The 11,160-nt window shown below is 41.5% G+C and overlaps 1 protein-coding gene across 3 annotated transcripts in view; it reads right to left on the reverse strand.

The window, feature by feature from the left end:
* TMEM45A (transmembrane protein 45A) overlaps nt 1-9,571 on the reverse strand; it is an 84,287-nt gene extending 74,716 nt beyond the window's left edge. For all 3 annotated transcript variants that reach the window (XM_045851987.1, XM_045851992.1, XM_045851989.1), the window contains exon 1: nt 9,241-9,571. The gene's annotated coding sequence lies outside the window, so the exon portion shown is untranslated. The remainder of the gene's footprint in view (nt 1-9,240) is intronic.
* Between the last annotated feature and the right edge of the window lie 1,589 nt (nt 9,572-11,160).

Below are 11,160 nucleotides of genomic sequence, written 5' to 3' on the forward strand. Positions count from 1 at the left end.
CAAACAAGTGCTGGTGAGGATGTGGAGAAAAGGGGACCCTGAGGCACTACTGTGGAGAATGTGGACTGGTATGGCCACTGTGGAAAACAGTATGGAGTTTCCTAAAAAAATTAAAAATGAAACTGCCTTCTGACCCAGCAATCACTTCTGGAAATACATCTGAAGAAACCTGAAACCCTAATTTTAAAGTATATATGCACCCCTATGTTCATAGCAACATTATTTACCATAGCCAAGATCTGGAAACAGCCCAAGTGCCCATCAGTAAATGAGTGTACAAAAAAAAAAATGTGGTAGCTCCGACTGGTGTGGCACAGTGGGTTGGCATCATCCTGCAAACCAAAAGGTCACAGGTTCAATTCCAGGTTAGGGCATATGCCTGTGTTGTAGGCCAGGTCTTCAATTGGGGATGTGAAAGAGACAACTGATTGATGTTTTTCTCACATATCGATGTTCCTCTCTATCTCCCTCCTTTTCCGTCTTTCTAAAAATAAATAAATAAAATCTTTTTTAAAAAAAGCTGTGATACATTTACACAATGGAATACTACTTGGCCATAAAAAGGGGACAAATAGAGGCATAAGTAAACACACTTCACCTCCTTGTACAACTACAGCAAAAATTACAACTAGACTACAAAACAAATATCACCCAGATTCATCAGATAATTGAGCTGTATGGAAGTCCAACAACCAAGGATTTAAAGAAGCTATATCTATCCAGATGGGTCAGAGGGCAGAGATGCAGAGAAGTGCAGAAGGGCACAGAGGGCTGGACTGGGATGAGGAGGCAGAGAAGCACAGTGGTGCAGAGAGGTGGTAAAACAGGCCGTCCCACATTCACGTGTGGTGGATAAAAATCAGGAGGGATCCCAGCCCCAGATCAGACCACCCAGCCCAGGGTTCTAGTGCTCAGAAGATAAGTCCCCACACATTTTGGCTGTAAAAATTAGTAGGGGTTTGGAAGGCAGAAGACACTGCAGCATTCTCAGGAGACTCCTCTTAAAGGGCCTGCAAAGCCCTCAGAACTTATACAGACGCACCCCTCTGGGACTCAGCACCAGAGCAAGAACTGGAGGGGCACAAGTCACAGATGGGGAGAAAGTGAAGTGACTGGCAACAGGGTGAGTGCCGAGAGACAGCTTCCTCTTGGGCAAGTCTCCAGAGGACAGACAGCGGCATTGTCCCTGCTCCCAGCCCTCCCCCACACAGAGCCATGAAGTGGTAAAATGGGTTGCCCCACCCTTGCGATCACCTAAGTCTCCACCCAACACAATTTACAAGTTCACTTTTCTACAATAGGACACAATACTAATACAGGGAGTCAAAGCAACTCTACCTAATACACAGAAACAAACACAAAGAGGCTGTCAAATTGAGGAGACAAAGAAATATGGCCCAAATGGAAGAACAGAACAAAACTGCAGAAAAGAACTAAACCTGTGTACCAAAGTGTCCCCAGTATGATTTCTAGTCAGGTCATATGCCTGGGTTGTGGGCCAGGTCCCCAGTTGGGGGTGCATGAGAGGCAACTACACATTGATGTTTCTCTCCCTCTTTTTCACCCTCCCTTCCTCTCTCTCCAAAAATAAATAAATAAAATCTTTTTTAAAAGGAAGAAGTTGGATCCAAAGAGGACTACACCAAGACACAGCATAATTAAAATGCCAAAGGTTAAAGATAAAGAGAGAATCTTAAAAGCAGCAAGAGAAAAGCAGTTAGTTACCTACAGGGGGTTTCCCATAAGACTGTCAGCTGAATTCTCAAAAAAAACTTTGCAGGCTAGAAAGAACTAGCAAGAAATATTCAAAGCGATGAAAAGCAAGGACCTACAATCTAGATTATTCTATCCAGAAAAGTTATCATTTAGAATTGAAGGGAATAAAGTGCTTCCCAGACAAGGTAAAGCTAAAGGAGTTCATCATCATCAAGCAATTATTATATGGAGTGTTAAAGAGAAATGTATAAGCAAAAGATCAATGCTGTGAACATTAAAATGGCAATAGATTCACAACATTAAAAACAGAATCTTGAAAACAAACTAAGCAAACAAGCAGAACAGGAACAGAATCATAGATACGGAGATCATTTGAAGGGTTATCAGCTGGGAGGGGGAAGGGAGAGAATAATGGTAAAGGTGCAGGGATTTAGAAGCATAATTGGTAGGTAGAAAATAGACAGGGGATCAGTTAAGAACAGTACACGAAATGGAGTAGCCAAAGAACTTATACACATGACCCATGGATGTGTACTAAGCGGGGATTGCTGGAGAGAATGAAGGTACTGGGCAGAGAAGGGCAAAGACAGAAAAACTGGGACAACTGTAATAGCATAATGAATAAAATATATATAAAAAGAAGAAGTGAGAACCATTTGGACAAGGGACAGTAGTAGAAAAATAATTCACAGTTTACATTTTATTTACATTTTGAAATTATGTGGTAATATATTATTTTAAAATTTTTAATAAATCTATTTAAAATTAAATCATAGCCCTGGCTGGTGTAGCTCAGTGGACTGAGCATGGGCCTGCAAACCAAAGGGTCGCCAGTTCAATTCCCAGTCAGGGCACATGCCTGGGTTGTGGGCGAGGTTCCCCAGTAGGGAGCATGTGGGGGGCAACCACACATTGATGTTTTTCTCCCTCTCTTTCTCTTTCCCTTCCCCGCTCTCTAAAAATAAATAAATAAAATATTTTTTTAAAAATAATAAAACTGGACCCTTATCTCCATTCCATACAAAAATTAACTCAAAATAGATAAAAAATCTGAACATCAGAACTGACACCATAAAACTTTGAGAAGAAAATCCTCATGATACTTGATTTGGTAAAGATTTCTTGGATGTGTAACACCAAAAACACAGGCAACAAAAGCAGAAGCAAATCATACTACATCAAAATAAACAATTTTGGGGCATGAAGGAATACAAACAACAAACAGAAAAGGCAACCCAGGTAATGAAAGAAAATATCTGCAAGTCATATACCTAGTAAGTAGTTAAATTGAAAACATATAAATAACTTCCACAACTCAAAACAAAAACAAACAACCTGACTGAAGAATGAGCAAAGAATTTGAACAGATATTTCTCCAAAGAAGATATGCAAATGGCTAATAAGCACTCAAAAAGATGCTCAATGTCACTGACCATCAGGGAAATGCAAATCAAAACCACAATGAGGTATCACTTCACACCCATAAGGATAGCTATTATTTAAAAAAGAAAAACAGAATAAGTATTGGTGAGGATATGGAGAAATTGGAACCCTTGTGTACTGCTGAAGGGAATGTAAACTGGTGCAGCTGCTGTGGCAGTTCCTCAAAAAATGGAAACTAGAATTACTTTGTGATCCTGAACTCCACTTCTGGGTATGTACCCAAAAGAACCGAAAGCAGGAATACCAATAGATATTTGTACATCAGTGTTCATAGCAGCATTATTCACAATCACCAAAAAGATAGTACACTAGTCATGGTTCTCCAGAGAACCACAAGAGATACATATAGATGGTGGGAGGGAGGGAGGAAAGGATAGAGAGAGAAGAGGGGAAGGGGAGAGGAGGGGAGGGGAGAGAGAGATACCGAGTTTACAAATTGGCTCACGTGACTGTAGAAGCTGGCAAGTCCAAAATCTTCATGGTGAGCCCCTGGTGGAAACCCAGGAAGAGCTGATGCTACAGTTCAGGTCTGCTGACAGAATTCCCCCTTCTTCAAGGGAGATCAGTCTTTTTCTTTTATGGCCTTCAAATAATTGCATGAGGCCCACCCACATTACGGGGAGAGTAACTTGCTTTACTCAAAATCCAGTAATGTTAATCTCATCTAAAAAAACACTGTCAGAAATATTTAGAATAATTTTGACCAAATATCCGGGTGCTGTGGGTTAGCCAAACTGACAAAACAAATTAATCATCACAGATGAAAATAACCCAAATGTCCATCAGCTGATTAATGGATAAACAAAATGTGGTATACATTCATATATTCAAATAATATATTAATATTATCCGGCCTTAAAAATTACAGTCAAGTACCACATAATGATATTTCCATCAACAAGGAACGACATACGTGACAGTGGCCTCATAAGGTTAAAACGGATTATAAGCAAAAAGTTATTGGTATGTTGAAAGAAAAGGCTGCATCCGACTAAGCTATTGAGCTTACTGCTAGTGCTGGGTGTTTAATGGATGAGGAGGCTCAGCATGTTGTCTGTTAGTCCTGTGCCCAACCCATGGCTGGGGCCCAGAGTTGGGAGGGAGCAGGAGGAGAGCTCTAAGGAGGAGGGGAGCCTGGCACAAACACGCACAGCTGCACACTGTGCATGCAAACTCACTTCCTTTCCTCAGTTTCTCTTTATTTCTCTTTTTTCCCAGGCCTGTTCTCTCTCCCTCCTTCTCTCACCCACTCTCCTACCCCTTTCCCCTTTATTATTTCCTGTCTCAAGCTTTACCTTTATGGTTCTCTTCTCACCTCTGCTGTTCCTTTCTCTCCCCTTCTCTTCTTTCCCTCTCTCACATCCTCCCTCAGAAGGAGCCTCCCTCCAGAGCCTTCCTCCTGCCCCCTGCACCCCATAGGCATGCTCACAACACACACACTTTATCTTCCACATCACATTTTGACTATGCCTTGTCTATGTTCAAATACACAAATACTTATCATTGTGTTTCAGTTGCCCACAGTATTCAGCACAGTAACATGCTGTAGAGATTTGTAGCCTAGAAGCAATAAATAGGCTACACCACATAGGCTAGGTGTAGAGTAGGCTATCTTCCAGGTTTGTGTAAGTGCACTGTGATGTCTGAACAAGGACGAAATTGCCTAAGGACACATTTCTCAGAATGTATCCCCATCATTAAGCAATGCATGACTAATGAAATTCTGGCACATGATACAATAGAGATGAACCTTGAAAACCTTAAGCTAAGTGAAATAAGTCAGTTATAAAAGGGCAAATAATATATAAACTCCAGTCATATTAGATACATAGAGTAGTGAAATTCAAAGAAACAGAAAGTAGAATGGTGGTTATCAGAGGCTGACAGCAGTGTAATGGAGAGTTATTATTTATGGGTGTGGAGTTTCAATTGATGAAAAAATTCTGAAGGTGGATAGTGGTGAGGGTCGCTCAACAGTGTGAGTGTACTTAATACCACTGAACTATACAATTAGAAATGGCTACAATGGCATATTTTATGTCATACTTTACCACAATACAAAAATGAATTGCTTACAAGTATAGGCTTTACTAAAATTCAGACACTGTGCTAAATGACTTAAATTGATTTTTTCATTTAATGCCTATTATTTTTAAAAAAGAATAAGTGTTGGTGAGGGTGTGGAGAAATTGGAACCCTTGGGCATTGCTGAAGGGAATGTAAACTGATACAGGGTTTTTGCAGTCAAAAAATAGCCTCCTAGAAAAAGTGACTTGCTCAAGATACAGTAGTAGGAAGCAGATTTGGAATTGAAACTCTCACTGTCTGACTCCCATGTCTACATGGTTAGTCAGTGTGTTATACTAAAAAGAATGACTACATTAAGATAATGAGATAAAAAGCAAATTAAAATATTTATCAAATGATATTTTAAGTTGAATCAATACATTAAAAATGTATATAGTGAATTCCCACAGTGATGTGCAGTCCAGACTGGATTTTTATTATTTTGACTGACAATAGGACACCTCAAATTGCTCAACATTGACCTTCACCATGAAGTTCTCATCTCAAAACCACAGCATCTCCCAAATTCAGACTAGAAGCCAGAATGCCTGAGAAATAATGGCAGAATATATACCTGCTATTGCCCCATTTTCCCATAAGCCTTGGAACATTTTATACTCCCAATTTTTAAATAAAAACACTGTGGTCTCATTTATATTTTTAAATTATATTTATGTTTAGCTCTAGACCTGTGGGTGGACTCTTAGAGAAGGATGGGAAGGACACCTATCAAACTGTTAACAAAAGTTACCTCTGGAGAGAGTAGTAGAATGGGAAGAAAACAGGGAAATACAAGGGAAACCATTACTTTGACTTTTACACAGTCTGTTTCAGTTTTTCAAAGAAGACAACCAACCAACTGACATTTATTCAATGTGTACTTTTAAGTCCAGGACTATGGCGGTTCTGTTGAAACGAGATGAAGACAGAGTGCTTGCCTGCAATGAGCTCCATGTAATAAACAGATAAAATGTCTGGTGTCTCCGTGTGCAGCACATCCAGGGAACTTTTACCAACTTGATTCTCCAAATGTTCCCTGCCCCTTCAACGAACCTTCTTCCATGGACTCCTTGACTGCCACAACAGCAAATAAGTGCAGCCCTATCATATTGAATGTAAGGCAGTATAGACTAGCGGTAAGGCTTGGTTGGGCTCTTGTGTTACACTGTCTGAGTCTGCATCTGCTATTTGTTCACTATGTGACTTTGGGCAAGTTTCTTAATGTGCCTGTGCCTCTGTCTTAGCTAACCCTCACAGGGCTGTTGAGAGCTTTATATAAGGTAAGACATGTAAAGCATTTATCTTTTTATTGTTTTAAGATTTTGTTTATTTTGGGGGGGAGGAGGGAGACAGAGAGGGAGAGAAACATTGACATGAGAGAGAAACATCAATGGGTTGTCTCCTATGCACCCCACTGGGGATCAAATCTGCAGCCCACGTGTGTGCATGACTGGGAGTTGAACTAGCAACCTTCTGCTTTGTGGAATGATGCCCAACCAACTGAGCAACACAGGTCAGGACTATGTAAAGCATTTAGAACAATGTCTGCTTATGTATTAAGTGGTCAGAAAAATATTAGCCACAGATGCATCCAATAGCCATCTACTAGCAACAGACTGTCCAGGGATGGTGGGGGAGAAGAATAAAAGATCATCCAAGGAAGAAGGGACTTTAGAGATAATTTTGCAAATGATGGCACAGAGAGAGCCATAATGGCTTCGTGTCATGCCTGTGGTTATACAAGGGGGTCAGCAACAGTACCCAGATGCTGTCTGAAGTAGCTCAATGCCCAAAGGAAGAGAAAACAAGAGATCTTCAAACTCACTCTCCTCTTAGGTGCCTATTACAAGTCTTATGTACTCCAATAATTGTAAATTATAAAGTGACAACAGGTGAATAGGCATTTCTCTCAGTGGGATAAGAAAGAGCTATTCTGCACACAAGGCAGTGGAGACGTGCAACAACCACCCATGTCAAAGACTGTAGGGTGTGGCCTGTTTTCTGAAAAGTAGCCTGGGTAATAGCCCAGAATGCCAGACACTTCAGCAGAGCTCCAAGACAGACACCACAGAATGAGTCCAAAAGTGGGGTCCAGACTCACTGGTCCATCCTGCCCATGGAGGCTGCAGGCCCTGAAGGCAGGTCACAGAAGCAAGAGAGAAGATAGGGAAGGTATGCTAGGCACAAGGTGGAGACCAGACTCCAGAGATAGATGATTCCAGAAACACTTCCACTATGTAACTGCTGCCAGCTTAGCTTGCCATCCCCCACCAATCTACCTCTCAAGTCTCTCCTTCCCTATCAGGCTCTCTACACCATCCTCCCACTACTCCCACCTTTCCAACCTTGCTGCTCACTAACTCCTCACAGATTGTCCTGCATTACAATTCAGTGTCCACGTAGATTCACACTTTCCAGCCTCTTCCTCCTAAAATGCCTGCCACCTGCTCTTGTTCTATGATCCCTTTCCTTTTCATTAAAACTATTGGGCAAAATTTTTCCCCAGAAATTCTAACCTTCCCACAAAGCCATCCTACAATAAGAAGTCATCTTTCCATCCTCTGCACTCTCAGAACCTTCTCAATCTTTCTAAGGCACTTGATAGATTCTGCCTCACTCCCTTCTCTAGACTCCCTCCTTTACAACCTTTTAAAGAGCATCATTAACAACTAGTCAGCACTACTAGTTGCTAGTGCAGAGGTCAGAATGGTGGCTGGGAAAACTGATGTGCAACAGGGGGAGTGGGAAGGAAGGCAATGAAGAGTGAGTACAAGAGCAAAGACTTATTCCGTGCCAGAATTCTTCTAAGTGTTTAAAGTATGTTAACTCAATTAGTCCTCAAGACAACCCCATGAGGTAGGTGCTATTATCTTCACATTACCAGGCTGAGGTGAAACTGAGGCAAAGATGGACTGAGTAAATTGCCCAATGTCACACAGCTGGGTTGTGAATTGAACAGGGTCAGCTGGCTCTTTATATTGTTTCTCTGCAATACTGTTCCTTCTAACCCTACACCCCTGAAAAACACTTCAACTGTTCCACCCATTGTATGGATTGCCTTTCTGAATCGAAAAGACATCCTGCTACTTGCAATTATGGCACCAAATTCCCACCTACTGCTTTCTAAGCCAGAAATTAAAGGTCAGTTCTGACCAGATATGCCATGATAGTAAAAAAATATATGATAAATTCTCAAATCCAAAACATTGCTTAAACAGAGATAATTATAGATGTTTCAAATGAAATAGGCCTCACACCATTCAGTTAGCTCAATATTTGCCATCATTTCCATCCTGAAATATATACCAGAACCATCTGCAAGCATACACATCTGAAGATCGCTCTAAATATCATTTTGATAGAATTATGGGATTAATACACAGTTACAGTATAACATTATTGATATATACAAATTGTCTGCCACAGGTTTAAGATTTTTTTTAACAATCGGAAAGATATCTGGGCCTCCCACTGTAGATAGGAGAATATAGAAAAGACACATTTGCATTACAATTGCTTTCAAATGTAAGTGAAACTGCAATTACCTATATGAGGTTATAAATAATTTAATATTAAACATCCTATTAACAGAAGCAAAAGTTTTGTTAATTCTGAATAAGCCCGATAATTTTCTTAATCTCCTGTCAAAACAGTCAGAGAGAGGAGGATGTATAAAGATTTCAGCTTTACAAATGTATAGTCTGTTTTCACAGAAAGAACATAGAAAAAAATTAATTTATCAGTAAGTTCAACTTTGAATTTAGGACTTCACAACAGGATATCAGTTAAATTTCTACTCAAAGGAAATTTTAAAATAGCATACAGCTGAACAAAAAGTTAAATTCAAATTTAGCAAAGCAGAAGAAAAGGAAGCCAAGGCTCTGTGCAGTTTATGGCAGCAAGCGATATATTTTTCTTTCCCTGATGAAGAGAAGACTAATGAGAACAGCAGAAAGGCTCAGAACAGAGATCACAGCGCGAGAAAACGATATTCAACACGTATCCAAAACTTACCCAAAGCGATCTGTTTACTCAACACTTTATTTTTCCCACTTTGCCCGTTTAAATCAGACAGCGGCTGAGTTTTTGTTGTTGCTGTTTCTGTTCTTTTGATCCCAAAGCCCCATGAAAATTAAACTGTGTGTTGGATGGGATCTGGCACCGTCTTGCATTAGAGGGGGAAAAAGTTTTAAACTTGGATCTTTGGTTGCTTCTTTGGGAAAAATGAATAAATAAATAATAAGTGGCTAGAAGGAGAAGACGTGGGGTACGTGCTCAGCTGACGTCGGGCCCGCGACTGGGCTGCACAGTGCTCAGCGCAGCTGTCCAGATGTGCCTCATCTGGTTCCCCCGCGGGGCTCGAATCTCAGCCGCCGCGGTTACCCCAAGCTCCAGCTCATTGGTAGCCGCGGTTCCTAGCTTGCTGCCTATTGGCCCGTCGGCCCGCCACTCCGGCAGGCCTGGGGCCCGCCCCCGCCCTCCGGGCCCGCTCCCTTCATCCTCTTAAGGAACCTGGAAGTGCAGCGCGCTGATGTGGCACTCGGAGGCGGCCAGCGAACCTGAAAGGGGCCTGGGACCCAGAGGGGGCTCCTCGGCATCCAGGCCCCTGCTAATGCTCCTCCGTTCAGACAGTTAGGCGGATTTAAACAGGATGATTGCAATGTATTCTTAAGATGAAATTAAGGCGCGACCCGCGCTCCCAGTGGAAGGCACTCGGGCTCCGGGATGCCCACGTCCCCTAAAGGGCATGCAGGCCAGGCCTCAGGACTTCATTCTCTCCACTTTCCCCAGGGGGCAAATTTTAAAATTCAAGAGCCTGTTCCTTGAGGACAGTGCTTTTTTTGTGGGCTGAAAAGCCTTAATGAATCCTTCGTTGAAGTCGTTATTAACCAGAAGGTGGCTGTTACCTGCGGAGAGAAGCCTAGGGTTGGTGACAGGGGTGCTTTGGTTAGTTTTTTGTTTTTGTTGTTGAATGCTGGAAAAAAAGAAATGTTGCTTGTTTCTGTGAGAAATTAGACGGGAGGAGGAGTGAGATTTGCTAAGCAATTTGCCTTGTAACTTAAAGATGTTGACAGAAATGTGACCTCAGTGAAATATTAAGATAGCAAGAGCCACACTCATTTGGCCACAGACATTGAAAAATGCCAGGTTCAGTACTAAACAGCTTGACCCACGTTATCGTATTTAATTCTTACAACCAACGTATGAAGTAGATATTACAATTATCTTCATTTTCAGATGATGCTACCAAGACACTGAGAAGACTCAGCATATAACTGAGGTCTCCAATATGTGTTTGCAGCACTGCACCATGTGGACATAAACCTATATGCCATTTGCCAGGAGTGGATGGGTCATTAGTGTGAGTGCCTCTCACCACATAGATGATGTCCTCTTGGTTGGTATATTTGTTATCTATTGCTATAATAGGTTACCACAAATTTAGTAGCTTGAAATACCACACATTTATTATTGCACAGTTTCTGACAGTCCAAGCATGGTTTAAGTGAATCCTCAGCTCAGGGTCTCACAAGGCTGCAGTCAAGGTGTTGTCCTGGATGTATTCTGTGAACAGAAAGGGGCTACCTTCGAAACTCGACAAGCTCAGGGGTGACCTGCATGACAGCTTTACAAACTTAGAAACCAAAAGTAACCACATAGGAAGGTCTGAAATGAAAAACTTATTAACTAAAAGCAGGTCGTGGTGGTCAGTCATTGTCCTAGGCTAGAATCTTCCCTGTCAAAAGTCAATCTTCAACTTAAGTGAGCCTGTCTATTGTCTTTGGGCATCTATGATAACATACCTTTGGAATGTCAAGGTAACTTCCCTTTTCCCAAACCCTTTAGGCATAACCACCAGAGCAGAGACTACAAATCCCCTCATCGTTATTGTTACTGTGTTAATTGTTGACTGTTAACTATCCTGTGCCCACC

Source organism: Phyllostomus hastatus, unplaced genomic scaffold (genome assembly GCF_019186645.2).
Source record: "Phyllostomus hastatus isolate PE091 unplaced genomic scaffold, TTU_PhHast_1.1 phas_contig_86, whole genome shotgun sequence".
Taxonomy (NCBI): Eukaryota; Metazoa; Chordata; class Mammalia; order Chiroptera; family Phyllostomidae; genus Phyllostomus; species Phyllostomus hastatus.